Raw genomic sequence first — 20551 nt, forward strand, 5'->3', positions numbered from 1 at the left:
TGATGTTTTGGCAGGAAGACATCTTCTTAGAGGAGCTGGATGTTATCTGTCTCCTCTTCTTGCTCTTATTCTTGGGCATCTCGTGTTCATCAGATGAGGTCTGGATGGCACGTCGTCTCTTTGGTCCTTTCCTTTTTGAGGCGACCTCTTCATCCTCCATCGTGTCCTGCTCATTAGCCGATGAGTCAGGAATTGGACGTCTTTTTTGTCCTCTTCTTCTCTTCACCACGATCTCATCTTCATCCTCCGTCGTATCCTGCTCATCAGCCGATGAGTCAGGAATTGGACATCTTTTGTGTCCTCTTCACCACGATCTCCTCTTCATCCTCCGTCGTATCCTGCTCATCAGCCGATGAGTCAGGAATTGGACATCTTTTCTGTCCTCTTCTCCTCTTCACCACGATCTCCTCTTCGTCCTCACGCTCCATTTTAGTGCTCTGTTTGGGGTTAGCAGAGTTTTCCACCATCTCCAGTCACCGACCAACTGCCAACTGCCGCTCACATAGAACCCTGGCAGCACTGGTCATGTGACCACTAACTGACCAATGAAGCTCAGCCTTGTGTGCCATCCATATATAACATATCATGTAAATGTGAATTATATTATACTCTTTTCTTTAACCCCTTAAGCCCCGAGGGTGGTTTGCACGTTAATGACCGGGCCAATTTTTACAATTCTGACCACTGTCCTTTTATGAGGCTATAACTCTGGAACGCTTTGACGGATCTTGGCGATTCTGACATTGTTTTCTCGTGACATATTGTACTTCATGATAGTGGTAAAATTTATTCGATATAACTTGCGTTTATTTGTGAAAAAAATGGAAATTTGGCGAAAATTTTGAAAATTTTGCAATTTTCCAACTTTGAATTTTTATGCCCTTAAATCACAGACATATGTCACGCAAAATACTTAATAAGTAACATTTCCCACATGTCTACTTTACATCAGTACAATTTTGGAACCAAAATTTTTTTTTGTGACGGAGTTATAAGGGTTAAAATTTGACCAGCAATTTCTCATTTTTACAACACCATTTTTTTTTAGGGACCACATCTCATTTGAAGTCATTTTGAGGGGTCTATATGATAGAAAATACTCAAGTGTGACACCATTCTAAAAACTGCACCCCTCAAGGTGCTCAAAACCACATTCAAGAAGTTTATTAACCCTTCAGGTGTTTCACAGGAATTTTTGGAATGTTTAAATAAAAATGAACATTTAACTTTTTTTCACACAAAATTTATTTCAGCTCCAATTTGTTTTATTTTACCAAGGGTAACAGGAGAAAATGGACCCACAAAGTTGTTGTACAATTTGTCCTAAGTACGCTGATACCCCATATGTGGGGGTAAACCACTGTTTGGGCGTATGGCAGAGCTCGGAAGGAAAGGAGCGCCATTTGACTTTTCAATGGAAAATTGACTGGAATTGAGATGGGACGCCATGTTGCGTTTGGAGAGCCCCTGATGGGCCTAAACACTGAAACCCCCTACAAGTGACACCATTTTGGAAAGTAGACCCCCTAAGGAACTTATCTAGATGTGTGGTGAGCACTTTGACCCACCAAGTGCTTCACAGAAGTTTATAATGCAGAGCCGTAAAAATAAAAAATCATATTTTTTCACAAAAATGATATTTTTGCCCCCAATTTTTTATTTTCCCAAGGGTAAGAGAAGAAATTGGACCCCAAAAAATGTTGTGCAATTTGTCCTGAGTACGATGATACCCCATATGTGAGTGTAAACCATTGTTTGGGCGCATGGCAGAGCTTGGAAGGGAAGGAGCGCCATTTGACTTTTCAATGCAAAATTGACTGGAATTGAGATGGGACGCCATGTTGCGTTTGGAGAGCCCCTGATGTGCCTAAACATTGAAACTCCCTACAAGTGACACCATTTTGGAAAGTAGACCCCCTAAGGAACTTATCTAGATGTGTGGTGAGCACTTTGACCCACCAAGTGCTTCACAGAAGTTTATAATGCAGAGCCGTAAAAATAAAAAATCATATTTTTTCACAAAAATGATCTTTTTGCCCCCAATTTTTTATTTTCCCAAGGGTAAGAGAAGAAATTGGACCCCCAAAAATGTTGTGCAATTTGTCCTGAGTACGCTGATACCCCATATGTGGGTGTAAACCATTGTTTGGGCGCATGGCAGAGCTTGGAAGGGAAGGAGCGCCATTTGACTTTTCAATGCAAAATTGACTGGAATTGAGATGGGACGCCATGTTGCGTTTGGAGAGCTCCTGATGTGCCTAAACATTGAAACTCCCTACAAGTGACACCATTTTGGAAAGTAGACCCCCTAAGGAACTTATCTAGATGTGTGGTGAGCACTTTGACCCACCAAGTGCTTCACAGAAGTTTATAATGCAGAGCCGTAAAAATAAAAAATCATATTTTTTCACAAAAATGATCTTTTCGCCCCCAATTTTTTATTTTCCCAAGGGTAAGAGAAGAAATTGGACCCCCAAAAATGTTGTGCAATTTGTCCTGAGTACGCTGATACCCCATATGTGGGTGTAAACCATTGTTTGGGCGCATGGCAGAGCTTGGAAGGGAAGGAGCGCCATTTGACTTTTCAATGCAAAATTGACTGGAATTGAGATGGGACGCCATGTTGCGTTTGGAGAGCCCCTGATGTGCCTAAACATTGAAACCCCCCACAATTGACACCATTTTGGAAAGTAGACCCCCTAAGGAACTTATCTAGATGTGTTTTGAGAGCTTTGAACCCCCAAGTGTTTCACTACAGATTATAACGCAGAGCCGTGAAAATATATATATATTTTTTCTCAAAAATGATTTTTTAGCCCCCAGCTTTGTATTTTTACAAGGGTAACAGAATAAATTGGACCCCAAAATTTGTTTTCCAATTTGTCCTGAGTACGCTGATACCCCATATGTGGGGGGAAACCACTGTTTGGGCGCCTGACAGAGCTCGGAAGGGAAGGAGCGCCATTTGGAATGCAGACTTAAATGGATTGGTCAGCAGCCGTCACGTTGCATTTGCAGAGCCCCTGATGTACCCAAACAGTACAAACCCCCCACAAGTGACCCCATATTGGAAACTACACCTCCCAAGGAACTTATCTAGATGTGTTGTGAGAACTTTGAACCCCCAAGTGTTTCACTACAGTTTATAACGCAGAGCCGTGAAAATAAAACATCTTTTTTTTCCCACAAAAATGATTTTTAGCCCCCCAAATTTTTATTTTCTTAAGGATAACAAGAGAACTTGGACCCCAGAAGTTGTTGTTCAATTTGTCCCGAGTACGCTGATAACACTTATGTTGGGGTAAACCCCTTTTTGGGCGCACGGGAGAGCTCGGAAGGGAAGGAGCACTGTTTTACTTTTTCAATGCAGAATTGGCTGGAATTGAGATTGGACGCCATGCCGCGCTTGGAGAGCCCCTGATGTGCCTGGACAGTGGAAACTCCCCAATTCTACCTGAAACCCTAACCCAAACACACCCCTAACCCTAATCCCAACGGTAACCCTAACCACACCCCTAGCCCTGACACACCCATAATTCTAATCCCAACCCTAATCCAAACCGTAAATGTAATCCAAACCCGAACCCTAACTTTAGCCCCAACCCTAACTTTAGCCCCAACCCTAACTTTACCTCCAACCCTAGCCCTAACCCTAACCCTACCCCTACCTCTAACCCTAAACATGACTGAAATACATGCCACTGAAATACGTGGCACTGAAATACGTGGCACTGAAATATGTGGCACTGAAATACGTGGCACTGAAATACGTGATACGTGGCACTGAAACACGTGGCACTGAAACACGTGGCACTGAAATACGTGATACGTGGCACTGAAATACGTGGCACTGAAATACGTGGCTCTGAAATACGTGGCACTGAAATATGTGGCACTGAAATACGTGGCACTTAAATACGTGGCACTGAAATACGTGGCACTGAAATACGTGATACGTGGCACTTAAATACGTGGCACTGAAATACGTGATACGTGGCACTGAAATACGTGGCACTGAAATACGTGGCACTGAAATACGTGGCACTGAAATACGTGCGACTGAAATACGTGGTACTAAAATATGTGGCACTGAAATACGTGATACATGGCACTGAAATACGTGATACGTGGCACTTAAATACGTGGCACTGAAACACGTGGCACTAAAATACGTGATACGTGGCACTGAAATACGTGGCACTGAAATACGTGGCACTGAAATACGTGGCACTGAAATACGTGGCACTATGACTGTCAGAAAATGTTCATTAAACGGTTAGGGGTGAGGTTAGGGGTTGAGTTAGGGTTAGGGTTTGGATCCCTTTATCACCTTGATGGTGGTGGGTGGCTTTTCAGTGTGTTTTCAGTTTTTTTTCGATAAAAACGCATGCGTTTTAACGCAAACAAACGCATGTGCTTAAAAACGCAAGAAAATACTGCAGGTTGTATTTCTGAAAATGAACGCATGCAGAAAAAAACCGCATGCGTTTGAAAACGCGACCAAACGCGTACAAAAAAACGCATGCGTTTTCAATGTTAAATATAGGGAAAAAACGCATGCGTTTTTTTGTGCAAAAAACGCTTCAGACAAAAACGTAAGTGTGAAACCAGCGACGCTTTTTATAGCAAAAACGTTTTTGCGTCTCCACATTTTGAGACCTATAATTTTTCCACATTTTGCTCCACAGAGTCATGTGAGGTCTTGTTTTTTGCGGGACGAGTTGACGTTTTTATTGGTAACATTTTCGGACACGTGACTGTTTTTGATCGCTTTTTATTCCGATTTTTGTGAGGCAGAATGACCAAAAACCTGCTATTCATGAATTTCTTTTGGGAGAGGCGTTTATACCGTTCCGCATTTGGTAAAATTGATAAAGCAGTTTTATTCGATGGGTCAGTACGATTACAGCGATATCTCATTTATATAATTTTTTTTATGTTTTGGCGCTTTTATACGATAAAAACTATTTTATAGAAAAAATAATTATTTTGGTATCGCTTTATTCTCAGGACTATAACTTTTTTACTTTTTTGCTGATGATGCCGTATGGTGGCTTGTTTTTTGCGGGACAAGATGACGTTTTCAGCGGTACCATGGATATTTATATCAGTCTTTTTGATCGCGTGTTATTCCACTTTTTGTTCGGCAGTATGGTAATAAAGCGTTGTTTTTTGCCTCGTTTTTTTTTTTTCTTACGGTGTTTACTGAAGGGGTTAACTAGTGGGGCAGTTTTATAGGTTGGGTCGTTACGGACGCGGCGATACTAAATATGTGTACTTTTATTGTTTTGGTTTTTTTATTTAGATAAAGAAATGTATTTATGGGAATAATATATATATTTTTTTTATTATTTATTTAGGAATTTTTTTCTTTTTTTTTACACATGTGGAAATTTTTTTTTTTTACTTTTTTACTTTGTCCCAGGGGGGGACATCACAGATCAATGATCTGATAGTGTGCACAGCACTCTGTCAGATCACCGATCTCACTGACAGGGCTGCAGGCTTACCAGCGTCTGCACTGAGCAGACACTCGGTAAGCCACCTCCTTCCCTGCAGGACCCGGATGCCGCGGCCATCTTGGATCCGGGACCTGCAGCCAGGAAGGAGGTAGGAGACCCTCGCAGCAACGCGATCACATCGCGTTGCTCCGGGGGTCTCAGGGAAGCCCGCAGGGAGCCCCCTCCCTGCGCGATGCTTCCCTATACCGCCGGTACACTGCGATCATGTTTGATCGCGGTGTGCCGGGGGTTAATGTGCCGGGGGCGGTCCGTGACCGCTCCTGGCACATAGTGCCGGATGTCAGCTGCGATAGGCAGCTGACACCCGGCCGCGATCGGCCGCGCTCCCCCCGTGAGCGCGGCCGATCGCGTATGACGTACTATCCCGTCACCGGGAATTAAGTCCCAGGTCACCTTGACGGGATAGTACGTCATACGGGATTAAGGGGTTAATATGAGTCACATCCTAAAGCAATATCCCTTGTCCTTTATCCTGTAATAATGTCCCTCATCCTGTAATAATATCCCCCATGCAGGGCCCCTTCCAGTAATAATTTCCCCATTCCTGGGCCCCTTCCTGTTATAATATCTACCATTCTGATGCCTTTCATGCTATAATGTCCCCAATTCTGGCCTCTTTTAAGTAATAATATGCCGTACCAGGATGTCTTTCTGCTATAATGTCCCCCATCCTGGCCCCTGTACTGTAATAATGTCCCCAATCCTGGGCCACTTCATGTAACAATGTCAAACATTCTGGACCCTTTCTGTAATAATATCCCCATTCTGGGCCCCTTCCTGTAATAATGTCCCCCATCCTGTAATACTGTCCCTCATCCTAGGCCTCTTCCGGTTATAATGTCCCCAATCAAGAGACTTTACAGTAATAATATCCCCCATCTTTTCTGTAATAATGTCCCCTATCCGTACACCTTCAAGAAATAATGTCCTTCATACAGGGACTTTCCAGTTATAATATCCCCCATCCTGAGCCCCCCTTTATATGATATCCCTCATTCTAGGCCCTTTCCTTTTATAATGTTCCCCTATCTTGAGCCCCTCTCTGAAATTATGAAATTATATCTCCCCTCCTGGACCCTTTACCTTCCCCCACTCCTATGACATGCGGCATCCTCTTCAATAGCTGGTGCAGAGGCTGGCAGACCACGTCAGCGTGCTTGCCATGGGCGGCGCATGACGTCACTGCCATGCGTCGCTATTGATGAACACATCGACATCAGCTGTCAACCCGACAGGCACCCCTACTTCACAGGAATAGCCACCCCTGCTTTTCAAGTAGGAAACGTGCAAATTGTTGGAATAAATAATTGTGTGGGGTAAATATTTTTTAATTTTTTTACTGAAACAAAACCACAGAATTGGATTAAAATAAGCATTTTTTTGCCACTTACGTGCAAGGGCATACATATCATTGGAACAACCTGTGCTGTTGCACAGGGATCCAAAAGTTAAGCAAGCCCTTTTCCACCTACAAAGCAGGTGGAATTGTGAATTATGGCGAGTTATTGGACTGCAAAGGGTCCATGTATTATTCCTGGACAAGATACCACTTCTATTTGTGTCCATCAATGCTTAGATGCCCATATTTTCAGTCATTTACAACAACAAAAGTTGAAAGAGATTGTGCTGTTTTCTACCATTTATCATTTGTATGATTAGATTACAGCATAAAACATGACTGAAGGATTGAATGATGTGCCTACATTATATTATATTGGAATGCTCAATTACTAGTGATATATTCTGTTCATCCCCGGTTGTCTCAGTGGCAGTTGCAATGATAATGTAAGCTTTTTCATTAGAGTGATATCAAATAATAATAAGAAGAATTTGTATTCGAGTTAAAAAGAGGATAAATAGGGGATGGAGATTAAATAACTAGGGAGCCAAGTTGTAAGGATTGGAAAGCATCAAGCTTTTTTAATACATGCTTGCTGCATAAACAAAATAGTTAAGCGTTTTCAATAGCATTCAGTAAATGCATTTGCGGGACATTGGTCCAATGGCGACAAAAAAACTCGATCTGGAGATAATATTTTTGTGGGAGCCATGTCATCACTCCCAGAACTCTTTGCTCTTCCTTACGCTGAATAAATTTAAAACTAATCAGAGACTTCTCTGATGGTATTGCTTAATGAATAATCATCTGCCTGTATTTATCAGCATTTAGGTAAACAAAAAATGGGCAAACTTAAGTACCGTAGAAACAATGGCTGGACAAGGAAACTTAGAGCAGCAGATGAAGGAGACATCACACTTACTTCCCTTCCAATTTGGAAGACATCCAGCAGTTCCATCAGCTCTGAAGTGTCAACAACCAATGAGACCCATCTACACTCATCTACTGTTTGGAGAAATCTTTCTGGGAATGGTCTTCAGGAAAGAATTGTGGCCAAAAACGATACCTTCATTATGGAAACAAGTCCAAGCAACTCAACTATGCGGGATAACAAAGGACCTGGAGTTCAGAAAAATTGCAGCAGCTGCTCTGGACTGACTAGTGAAAATGTTAAATATTTGGCTGCAGCAAAAGCCAGTTTGTTTGCTGAATGGCTGGAAAGTAGCACACTATTGAGATGTTTGCCAGCAACAGAGAAGCATCATGGAGATACTTTGCAAGTTTGATGCTGCATTTCAACAAATTGAGTTAAGGAATTGGAAAAGATTAATGGTGACCTCAATAATGAGAGTTACAGACAGATACTTGTCTGTCATGCAGTACCATCAGGGAGGCATCTGATTGTCTAAAAATTTATCCTAGAGCATCAGGACAATTACTCCAAACATACAACGAATGTGACTATAAAATATCTTGAAAGTAATCAAGAGCAATGAGTCTTGGAAATAATGATATGGCTTCCACAAAACCCTGATGTCAAAATCATCAAGTCAGTCTAGGATGACATGAAAAGACATCAGGATTTGCATAACCTAACATCCATGAAGATCTGTGGTTAGTTCTCCAAAATGTTTGCAACAATTTTCCCACCAAATTCCTTCAAAAACTGTTCAAGTGTCACTAGAACTGATGCATTTATGCTATTTTGAAGGCAAGGGGAGATCACGCCAAACATTTATGTATGTATGTATGTATGTATGTATGAATTAGATTTCACTTTTGTTCATTCACTTTACATTTTTTAAGTTTTAAAAATATAATATTAACATTTCCATTTTTTAGGCAGTCTTACTTTGCAAAAGTTTTAGATACAGTAGTTGTGGAAAAAAACTGCTGCACAGTACTGTATATGCATTGGAGAAAAAAATATCAATATCTAGCTCCCTGACAGAAGCAACATGAATGAGGCCCGTCATAAGGACAGTGTGTTAAGTGTCGGGACTAGGGTTGAGCGACTTTCATTTTTTTAAGATCGAGTAGGGTTTTGGGAAACCCGATTTTGTCCAGAGTCGAGTCGAGTGCAGTCGGCCGATTATCGCTAAAAATCGGGGATCGACCGAAACACGAAACCCAATGCAAGTCAATGGGGAAGCATAGTCGGCAGTGAGTGGAGGCCAGGAAAACACCTACAGTGCCCATTTTAATGCCAAAAACATCCATTCTTGTTTCTGAAGCTTGCCAATCTTAATTAACTGTATAATAATAGTTGGGCATAGGGAATTGGGGGAAAGTTGTGGGGGGAGTAGGGCTGGCTCAAGTTTTTCGTGGGCCCAGGAAATGCGGACTACGTCACGGCGGTGTTGCAGGGAAAGGTAAGTATTTAAAAGTTGCAAGTGCTGTGATCCTGAGCAAGCAGGGGGGGCCCACTCGTTCGCATTGCCACTGGCACAGGGCCCCTCAAAGTACGGCGGTGTGTTTGCATGGCGGGGGCGCCTCCCACCAGCAGCGACACTTTTGCGTACTCTGAGGGGCCCTGTGCCAGTGACGTCGCCAACGAGTATGCCCCCCCACCTGATGAAGGAACCTGCACTTTCATCTGCACCTTCCTCTTTGTCCCTGTGTAAGGTGGTATAACATGCGGGAAGGGGAACCTTACTTTCAGCAGGGACAGATTCTGGCTGTGTAGAGTACAAGGGGAATGTAGTGGTCTAGGTCAATGTACCAGCAGACTCATTTAGCAGTGGCTGGGCAATGGGCAGGATGAGGAGGAAACAGATATAGGGCCAAAGAATAAAGTAGGCTACATGCAGTTCAAAATTGGTAACAGGACTAAACAGGCGGCATTGCTTTGTTCAGTGGAGTAGCAAACCCAAGAGCAGCAGACACTGTTTCAAGGGCCTAACCACACTAGTAGGCCAAATGCAGTTTAATATCTGATAGTATAGGGCGAAAGCCAGAATGTGGAAGCTCAGCTTTGTTCAGTTGAGGACAACACCAGGGAGGGGCAGACACCTTTAGTAGGCCGGAAAAGCCTATTGCATTTTTTAAAATGGTAATTTGGAGCAGAAGGTTGAAGCTCAGCTTTATTTAGTTGAGGGCAACACCAGGGAGGGGCAGAAGCCGTTAGTAGGCCCTAACCACCATTTTTTTTTTTTTTAAAACCACTTAATGAGAGCCGGAAGGTTGAAGCTCAGCTTTATTTAGTTGAGGACAACACCAGGGAGGGGCAGAAGCCGTTAGTAGGCCCTAACCACCATTTTTTTTTTAAAACCACTTAATGAGAGCCGGAAGGTTGAAGCTCAGCTTTATTTAGTTGAGGACAACACCAGGGAGGGGCAGAAGCCGTTAGTAGGCCCTAACCACCATTTTTTTTTTAAAACCACTTAATGAGAGCCGGAAGGTTGAAGCTCAGCTTTATTTAGTTGAGGACAACACCAGGGAGGGGCAGAAGCCGTTAGTAGGCCCTAACCACCATTTTTTTTTTTTTTAAAACCACTTAATGAGAGCCGGAAGGTTGAAGCTCAGCTTTATTTAGTTGAGGACAACACCAGGGAGGGGCAGAAGCCGTTAGTAGGCCCTAACCACCATTTTTTTTTTTAAAACCACATAATGAGAGCCGGAAGGTTGAAGCTCAGCTTTATTTAGTTGAGGACAACACCAGGGAGGGGCAGAAGCCGTTAGTAGGCCCTAACCAAAGTTGAAGGCCAAATGCAGTTTAATTTCTGATACTATAGGCCGAAAGCCAGAAGGTGGAAGTTCCGATTTAGACAGTGGAGGACAATTTGAATTAGGGACTGCAGACAGACTTAGTAGGCTGTCCCCTGTGGACCATGCATCCACCACATTAACCCATTGCGCCGTAATGGACACGTAATCTTCCGTGGCCATGCCTACAGGTCCATGCGTCTGTTGTCAGGTGCACCTTTGTACTCACAGATTGCCAGAGTGCATGGACAATGCGGTCTTCTACATGCTGGTGGAGGGTTGGGATGGCTTTTCTCGCAAAAGAAGTGTCGACTGGTTAGCTTGTAGCGTGGTACAGCGTAGTCCATCATGGCCTTATTAATAGTAAATAAAATATATAACTAGGCTCTATGAACTTTTAAATAGGTTCCAGGGGTACACGGGCAGCATTGGTGTGGTCAGTGGAGGAGTATTGCAAGTAGGGGCTGCAGACAGGCTATCAAAGGCCTAAAATAACAAACAGTAGGCAGTCATGGCAGTTTTACATCGGTTACATGGATACACAGGCAGGCACTCCAGGCAGCATTGTGCTCAGTGGAGGAGTATTGCAAGTAGGGGCCGCAGACAGGCTATCAAAGGCCTAAAATAACAAACAGTAGGCAGTCATGGCAGTTTTACATCGGTTACATGGATACACAGGCAGGCACTCCAGGCAGCATTGTGGTCAGTGGAGGAGTATTGCAAGTAGGGGCCGCAGACAGGCTATCAAAGGCCTAAAATAACAAACAGTAGGCAGTCATGGCAGTTTTACATCGGTTACATGGATACACAGGCAGCTAGGTGGTGAGTGGAGGAGTATTTAAAGTAAGGACCGCAGACAGGCTATCAAAGGCCTAACATAACAAACAATAGGCTCATGGCAGTTTTACAGCGGTTACATGGATACACGGGCAGGCAGCTTGGTGGTGGTGAGTGGAGGAGTATTTAAAGTAGGGACCGCAGACAGGCTATCAAAGGCCTAACATAACAAACAATAGGCTCATGGCAGTTTTACAGCGGTTACATGGATACACGGGCAGGCAGCTTGGTGGTGAGTGGAGGAGTATTTAAAGTATGGACCGCAGACAGGCTTCGAAGGCCTAACACAATAAAATGGGCTGGCTGTAGGCACTTTAAAATTGGTTCCAGGGGTACACGGGCAGCAGTGGTCTGGTCAGTGGAGGCCTAGTGGAAGGAGGGACCGCAGACAGGCTTCGAAGGCCTAACACAATAAAATGGGCTGGCTGTAGGCACTTTAAAATTGGTTCCAGGGGTACACGGGCAGCAGTGGTCTGGTCAGTGGAGGCCTAGTGGAAGTATGGACCGCAGACAGGCTTCGAAGGCCTAACACAATAAAATGGGCTGGCTGTAGGCACTTTAAAATTGGTTCCAGGGGTACACGGGCAGCAGTGGTCTGGTCAGTGGAGGCCTAGTGGAAGTATGGACCGCAGACAGGCTTCGAAGGCCTAACACAATAAAATGGGCTGGCTGTAGGCACTTTAAAATTGGTTCCAGGGGTACACGGGCAGCAGTGGTCTGGTCAGTGGAGGACTAGTGGAAGGAGGGAGCGCAGAAAGGCTTCAAAGGCCTAAAATAACAAACAATAGGCTCATGGCAGTTTTACAGCGGTTACATGGATACACGGGCAGGCAGCTTGGTGGTGGTGAGTGGAGGAGTATTTAAAGTAGGGACCGCAGACAGGCTATCAAAGGCCTAACATAAAAAAACAATAGGCTCATGGCAGTTTCACAGCGGTTACATGGATACACGGGCAGGCAGCTTGGTGGTGGTGAGTGGAGGAGTATTTAAAGTAGGGACCGCAGACAGGCTATCAAAGGCCTAACATAACAAACAATAGGCTCATGGCAGTTTTACAGCGGTTACATGGATACACGGGCAGGCAGCTTGGTGGTGAGTGGAGGAGTATTTAAAGTATGGACCGCAGACAGGCTTCGAAGGCCTAACACAATAAAATGGGCTGGCTGTAGGCACTTTAAAATTGGTTCCAGGGGTACACGGGCAGCAGTGGTCTGGTCAGTGGAGGCCTAGTGGAAGGAGGGACCGCAGACAGGCTTCGAAGGCCTAACACAATAAAATGGGCTGGCTGTAGGCACTTTAAAATTGGTTCCAGGGGTACACGGGCAGCAGTGGTCTGGTCAGTGGAGGCCTAGTGGAAGTATGGACCGCAGACAGGCTTCGAAGGCCTAACACAATAAAATGGGCTGGCTGTAGGCACTTTAAAATTGGTTCCAGGGGTACACGGGCAGCAGTGGTCTGGTCAGTGGAGGCCTAGTGGAAGTATGGACCGCAGACAGGCTTCGAAGGCCTAACACAATAAAATGGGCTGGCTGTAGGCACTTTAAAATTGGTTCCAGGGGTACACGGGCAGCAGTGGTCTGGTCAGTGGAGGACTAGTGGAAGTATGGACCGCAGACAGGCTTCGAAGGCCTAACACAATAAAATGGGCTGGCTGTAGGCACTTTAAAATTGGTTCCAGGGGTACACGGGCAGCAGTGGTCTGGTCAGTGGAGGACTAGTGGAAGGAGGGAGCGCAGAAAGGCTTCAAAGGCCTAAAATAACAAACAATAGGCTCATGGCAGTTTTACAGCGGTTACATGGATACACGGGCAGGCAGCTTGGTGGTCAGTGGAGGAGTAGGGACCGCAGACAGGCTATCAAAGGCCTAAAATAACAAACAATAGGCTCATGGCAGTTTTACAGCGGTTACATGGATACACGGGCAGGCAGCTTGGTGCTGAGTGGAGGAGTAGTGCAAGGAGTGTCTGTCCCAGTACTCCCAAAATATAAATAGATGTTAATGTCTCGCAAAACAACCAAAACAAAAAAAAAGATGGCATACTTAGGTACAGGGGTGGGCTCATCTGCTGTGTTTCTGACATAGTAATTTGGCAGTAACTATTTAATGGTGCCAATATAGGACACAGACACAGACTACTTTAAGTTGCATCATAGATGTCTACAAATTTGTATTGTCAGTGCCAGACATTGAATGATGTCAGCGAATAGACTAAAGATTGGTGGAGCTGTGCGACATAATTTTGCACGTAGTAGAGCCCAGTTTGAGCTGGGGTAGGGGGGAACTCTCTTGAGGCCGGCGGGACCGCCCCAGGGCCACTCATGTTACAACGGTGTGTCTGACGTTGGGTGCGCACCACCACCGCCAGAGACACTACATTGTACTATGAGGGACCCAGTAGCAATGCCGTCAACCAAAAGCGAGCACACCCACCTCTTCAGACAAACAGCAGTCTCACGGGTGCTTGCGCCAAGTCGCGATACCACGGCCCCGTGTGGGGAGTTTGGCCATTTAGGGAGGTGTAAACATGTCGTATGCTGTACAATCTGCAGCAGCAAATTAGACATTAGAAAAGTAATTCACAGGCAAGAGCTTTTCATAGGAAAGCTAGGTGTCGGCCGGGCAAGGTGGGGCAAAAGATTTTGAAATCCAGTTGTGGTTCATTTTAATGAATGTTAGATCGTCAACATTTTGGGTAGCCAGACGAGTCCTTTTTTCGGTTAATATTGACCCTGCAGCACTGAATACTCTTTCTGATAGGACACTTGCTGCCGGGCAAGCAAGCTCCTGCAATGCATATTCTGCCAATTCTGGCCAGGTGTCTAATTTGGAGGCCCAGTAATCAAATGGGAATGACGGTTGAGGGAGAACATCGATAAGGGATGAAAAATAGTTAGTAACCATACTGGACAAATGTTGTCTCCTGTCACTTTCAATTGATGCAGCAGTACCTGTCCTGTCTGCGGTCATAGCAAAATCACTCCACAACCTGGTCAGAAAACCCCTCTGTCCAACGCCACTTCTGATGTGTGCACCCCTAACACTCCTAGTCTGCTGCCCCCTGGAGCTCGTGTGAGAACGATCACGTGCGCTGTGTGCTGGGAATGCCTGAAGCAAACGGTCAACAAGAGTTGATTGTTTGGTTGCTAATATTAGTTCCAAGTTCTCATGTGGCATAATATTTTGCAATTTGCCTTTATAGCGTGGATCAAGGAGGCAGGCCAACCAGTAATCGTCATCGTTCATCATTTTCGTAATGCGTGTGTCCCTTTTTAGGATACGTAAGGCATAATCCGCCATGTGGGCCAAAGTTCCAGTTGTCAAATCTCCGGTTGTGATTGGTTGAGGGGCAGTTGCAGGCAAATCTACGTCACTTGTGTCCCTCAAAAAACCAGAACCCGGCCGTGACACGCAACCAATTTCCTGTGCCCCCGTGAAAGTTTCCGCATTAAAAATATACTCATCCCCATCATCCTCCTCGTCCTCCACCTCCTCTTCGCCCGCTACCTCGTCCTGTACACTGCCCTGACCAGACAATGGCTGACTGTCATCAAGGCTTCCCTCTTCCTCTGGTGCAGACGCCTGCTCCTTTATGTGCGTCAAACTTTGCATCAGCAGACGCATTAGGGGGATGCTCATGCTTATTACGGCGTTGTCTGCACTAACCAGCCGTGTGCATTCCTCAAAACACTGAAGGACTTGACACATGTCTTGTATCTTCGACCACTGCACACCTGACAACTCCATGTCTGCCATCCTACTGCCTGCCCGTGTATCCTCCCACAAATAAATAACAGCACGCCTCTGTTCGCACAGTCTCTGAAGCATGTGCAGTGTTGAGTTCCACCTTGTTGCAACGTCTATGATTAGGCGATGCTGGGGAAGGTTCAAAGACCGCTGATAGGTTTGCATACGGCTGGCGTGTACAGGCGAACGTCGGATATGTGAGCAAAGTGCACGCACTTTGAGGAGCAGGTCGGAGAACCCAGGATAAGTTTTCAATAAGCACTGCACCACCAGGTTTAAGGTGTGAGCCAGGCAAGGAATGTGTTTCAGTTGGGAAAGGGAGATGGCAGCCATGAAATTCCTTCCGTTATCACTCACTACCTTGCCTGCCTCAAGATCTACTGTGCCCAGCCACGACTGCGTTTCTTGTTGCAAGAACTCGGACAGAACTTCCGCGGTGTGTCTGTTGTCGCCCAAACACTTCATAGCCAATACAGCCTGCTGACGCTTGGCAGTAGCTGGCCCATAATGGGACAACTGGTGTGCAACAGTGTCATCTGCCGATGGAGTGGTTGGCCGACTGCGTTCTGTGGAAGAGCTGTAGCTTCTGCAGGAGGACGAGGAGGAGGAGGAGGGGGTGCGAACGCCTACAGCCAACTGTTTCCTAGACCGTGGGCTAGGCACAACTGTCCCTAAATTGATGTCGCCTGTGGACCCTGCATCCACCACATTCACCCAGTGTGCCGTGATGGACACATAACGTCCCTGGCCATGCCTACTGGTCCATGCATCTGTAGTCAGGTGCACCTTTGTACTCACAGATTGCCTGAGTGCATGGACGATGCGCTGTTTAACATGCTGGTGCAGGGCTGGGATGGCTTTTCTGGAAAAAAAGTGTCGACTGGGTAGCTCGTATCGTGGTTCAGCGTACTCCATCAGGGCTTTGAAAGCTTCGCTTTCAACTAACCGGTAGGGCATCATCTCTAACGAGATTAGTCTAGCTATGTGGGCGTTAAAACCCTGTGTACGCGGATGCGAGGATAAGTACTTCCTTTTTCTAACCAGAGTCTCATGTAGGGTGAGCTGGACTGGAGAGCTGTAGATCGTGGAACTTTCGGGTGTGCCGGTGGACATGGCAGACTGAGAGACGGTTGGAGACGGTATTGTTTCCGCCGGTGCCCTACATGCAATATTTCCTCCTACAAAACTGGTGATTCCCTGACCCTGACTGCTTTTGGCTGGCAAAGAAACCTGCACAGATACTGCCGGTGGTGCGGAAAATGGTGGCCTTACAGTGACGGAAGGGATGTTGCGTTGCTGACTAGCTTCATTGGCCGAGGGTGCTACAACCTTGAGGGACGTTTGGTAGTTAGTCCAGGCTTGAGAATGCATGGTGGTTAAGTGTCTATGCATGCAACTAGTATTTAGACTTTTCAGATTCTGACCTCTGCTTAAGCTAGTTGAACATTTTTGACAGATGACTTTGCGCTGATCAGTTGGATGTTGTTTAAAAAAATGCCAGACTGCACTCTTCCTAGACTCTGATCCCTTTTCAGGGATTGCAGACTGAGCTTTAACCGGATGGCAACGCTGTGCTCCAACAGGTTTTGGCTTTGACACGCGTTTTGGTCCAGATACGGGCCCGGCAGATGGAACCTGTTGCGATGTTGATGCCTGCTGCGGCCCCTCCTCCACCTCCGCTTCTGAACTACTGCCGCCTGCACCCTGTTCCCCCAATGGCTGCCAATCGGGGTCAATAACTGGGTCATCTATTACCTCCTCTTCGAGCTCGTGTGCAACTTCGTCTGTGTCACTGTGTCGGTCGGTGGTATAGCGTTCGTGGCGGGGCAACATAGTCTCATCAGGGTCTGATTGTGGATCTGTACCCTGAGAGGGCAATGTGGTGGTCTGAGTCAAAGGAGCAGCATAGTACTCTGGCTGTGGCTGTGCATCAGTGCACTCCATGTCAGAATATACTTGTAATGGGCATGGCCTGTTAAATGTTTCACTTTCTAAGCCAGGGACGGTATGTGTAAAGAGCTCCATGGAGTGACCCGTTGTGTCGCCTGCTGCATCCTTCTCTCTTGTTGTAGTTTTTGCTGAGGAGGACAAGGAAGCGACTTGTCCCTGACCGTGAACATCCACAAGCGACGCGCTGCTTTTACATTTACCAGTTTCGGAAGAGGAGGCAAAAGAGCTAGAGGCTGAGTCTGCAATGTAAGCCAAAACTTGCTGTTGCTGCTCCGCCTTTAAAAGCGGTTTTCCTACTCCCAGAAAAGAGAGCGTTCGAGGCCTTGTGTAGCCTGACGACGAAACTGGCTCCACAGCTCCAGACTTAGGTGGAATATTTTTATCCCCACGACCACCTGATGCTCCACTACCACTACCATCATTACCAGCTGACAATGAACGCCCACGACGACCTCTTGCACCAGACTTCCTCATTGTTTTAAAATCTTAACCAAAGTAACTTTATTTGTTGCTATCAAACAACTTACACGGTGAGCTATAACTTCAGTATGATTTCAATATCCCTTAACAGGTTGGTGAGACCACAAGGAAAATCAGGCACAATGTTACACACTCTGTTTTCTGTGGCACAAAATCACAGAGATGACACACACGCAGGACTGTCACTCAAGCACTAATGTCAATATTAATCTCCCACCTAATTTATTTATTTTTTTTTCTCAGGGAGACTTTAGAAACCAAATAATATTAAAAAAAAAAAAAAAAAGGCTTTCTATGGCCCACAATTAGAGAGAGAGAGGTGGCACAACCAGGAGTCAAGACTGGCGCACAAGCTGAAAGGGCAATATTACTCTCCCACTGTTTTTTATGTTTTTTTTGTTTTTTTCAGGGAGACTTTAGAAACCAAATAATATTAAAAAAACCAAAAAAAAAAAAGGCTTTCTATGGCCCACTGAATGAGAGGGAGAGAGGTGGCACACCCAGGAGTCAAGACTGGCACACAAGCTGAAAGGGCAATATTACTCTCCCACTGTTTTTTTAGGTTTTTTTTTTTTTTTCAGGGAGAATTAGAAACCAAATAATATTAAAAAAAAAAAAAATAGGCTTTCTATGGCCCACTGAATGAAAGGGAGAGAGGTGGCACACCCAGGAGTCAAGACTGGCACACAAGCTGAAAGGGCAATATTACTCTCCCACTGTTTTTTTATGTTTTTTTTGTTTTTTTCAGGGAGACTTTAGAAACCAAATAATATTAAAAAAACCAAAAAAAAAAAAGGCTTTCTATGGCCCACTGAATGAGAGGGAGAGAGGTGGCACACCCAGGAGTCAAGACTGGCACACAAGCTGAAAGGGCAATATTACTCTCCCACTGTTTTTTTAGGTTTTTTTTTTTTTTTCAGGGAGAATTAGAAACCAAATAATATTAAAAAAAAAAAAAATAGGCTTTCTATGGCCCACTGAATGAAAGGGAGAGAGGTGGCACACCCAGGAGTCAAGACTGGCACACAAGCTGAAAGGGCAATATTACTCTCCCACTGTTTTTTTAGGTTTTTTTTGTTTTTTTCAGGGAGACTTTAGAAACCAAATAATATTAAAAAAACCAAAAAAAAAAAGGCTTTCTATGGCCCACTGAATGAGAGGGAGAGAGGTGGCACACCCAGGAGTCAAGACTGGCACACAAGCTGAAAGGGCAATATTACTCTCCCACTGTTTTTTTAGGTTTTTTTTTTTTTTTCAGGGAGAATTAGAAACCAAATAATATTAAAAAAAAAAAAAATAGGCTTTCTATGGCCCACTGAATGAAAGGGAGAGAGGTGGCACACCCAGGAGTCAAGACTGGCACACAAGCTGAAAGGGCAATATTACTCTCCCACTGTTTTTTTAGGTTTTTTTTGTTTTTTTCAGGGAGACTTTAGAAACCAAATAATATTAAAAAAACCAAAAAAAAAAAAGGCTTTCTATGGCCCACTGAATGAGAGGGAGAGAGGTGGCACACCCAGGAGTCAAGACTGGCACACAAGCTGAAAGGGCAATATTACTCTCCCACTGTTTTTTTAGGTTTTTTTTTTTTTTTCAGGGAGAATTAGAAACCAAATAATATTAAAAAAAAAAAAAATAGGCTTTCTATGGCCCACTGAATGAAAGGGAGAGAGGTGGCACACCCAGGAGTCAAGACTGGCACACAAGCTGAAAGGGCAATATTACTCTCCCACTGTTTTTTTATGTATTTTTTGTTTTTTCAGGGAGACTTTAGAAACCCAATAATATTTTAAAAAAAAAATAAATAGGCTTTCTATGGCCCACTGAATGAGAGGGAGAGAGGTGGCACACCCAGGAGTCAAGACTGGCACACAAGCTGAAAGGGCAATATTACTCTCCCACTGTTTTTTTAGGTTTTTTTTTTTTTTTCAGGGAGAATTAGAAACCAAATAATATTAAAAAAAAAAAAAATAGGCTTTCTATGGCCCACTGAATGAAAGGGAGAGAGGTGGCACACCCAGGAGTCAAGACTGGCACACAAGCTGAAAGGGCAATATTACTCTCCCACTGTTTTTTTATGTATTTTTTGTTTTTTCAGGGAGACTTTAGAAACCCAATAATATTTTAAAAAAAAAATAAATAGGCTTTCTATGGCCCACTGAATGAGAGGGAGAGAGGTGGCACACCCAGGAGTCAAGACTGGCACACAAGCTGAAAGGGCAATATTACTCTCCCACTGTTTTTTTAGGTTTTTTTTTTTTTTTCAGGGAGAATTAGAAACCAAATAATATTAAAAAAAAAAAAAATAGGCTTTCTATGGCCCACTGAATGAAAGGGAGAGAGGTGGCACACCCAGGAGTCAAGACTGGCACACAAGCTGAAAGGGCAATATTACTCTCCCACTGTTTTTTTATGTATTTTTTGTTTTTTCAGGGAGACTTTAGAAACCCAATAATATTTAAAAAAAAAAATAAATAGGCTTTCTATGGCCCACTGAATGAGAGGGAGAGAGGTGGCACACCCAGGAGTCAAGACTGGCACACAAGCTGAAAGGGCAATATTACTCTCCCACTGTTTTTTTAGGTTTTTTTTTTTTTTTCAGGGAGAATTAGAAACCAAATAATATTAAAAAAAAAAAAAATAGGCTTTCTATGGCCCACTGAATGAAAGGGAGAGAGGTGGCACACCCAGGAGTCAAGACTGGCACACAAGCTGAAAGGGCAATATTACTCTCCCACTGTTTTTTTATGTATTTTTTGTTTTTTCAGGGAGACTTTAGAAACCCAATAATATTTAAAAAAAAAAATAAATAGGCTTTCTATGGCCCACTGAATGAGAGGGAGAGAGGTGGCACACCCAGGAGTCAAGACTGGCACACAAGCTGAAAGGGCAATATTACTCTCCCACTGTTTTTTTAGGTTTTTTTTTTTTTTCAGGGAGACTTTAGAAACCAAATAATATTAAAAAAAAAAA

The 20551-nt window shown here is 44.4% G+C and overlaps 1 protein-coding gene across 2 annotated transcripts in view; it reads left to right on the forward strand.

Moving 5' to 3' along the window:
- Positions 1–20551, forward strand: part of RBMS3 (RNA binding motif single stranded interacting protein 3) — a 1020603-nt gene that overhangs the window by 845365 nt on the left and 154687 nt on the right. The window lies entirely within an intron of this gene.

The sequence above is a fragment of the Ranitomeya variabilis genome, chromosome 6, assembly GCF_051348905.1.
Source record: "Ranitomeya variabilis isolate aRanVar5 chromosome 6, aRanVar5.hap1, whole genome shotgun sequence".
NCBI lineage: Eukaryota > Metazoa > Chordata > Amphibia > Anura > Dendrobatidae > Ranitomeya > Ranitomeya variabilis.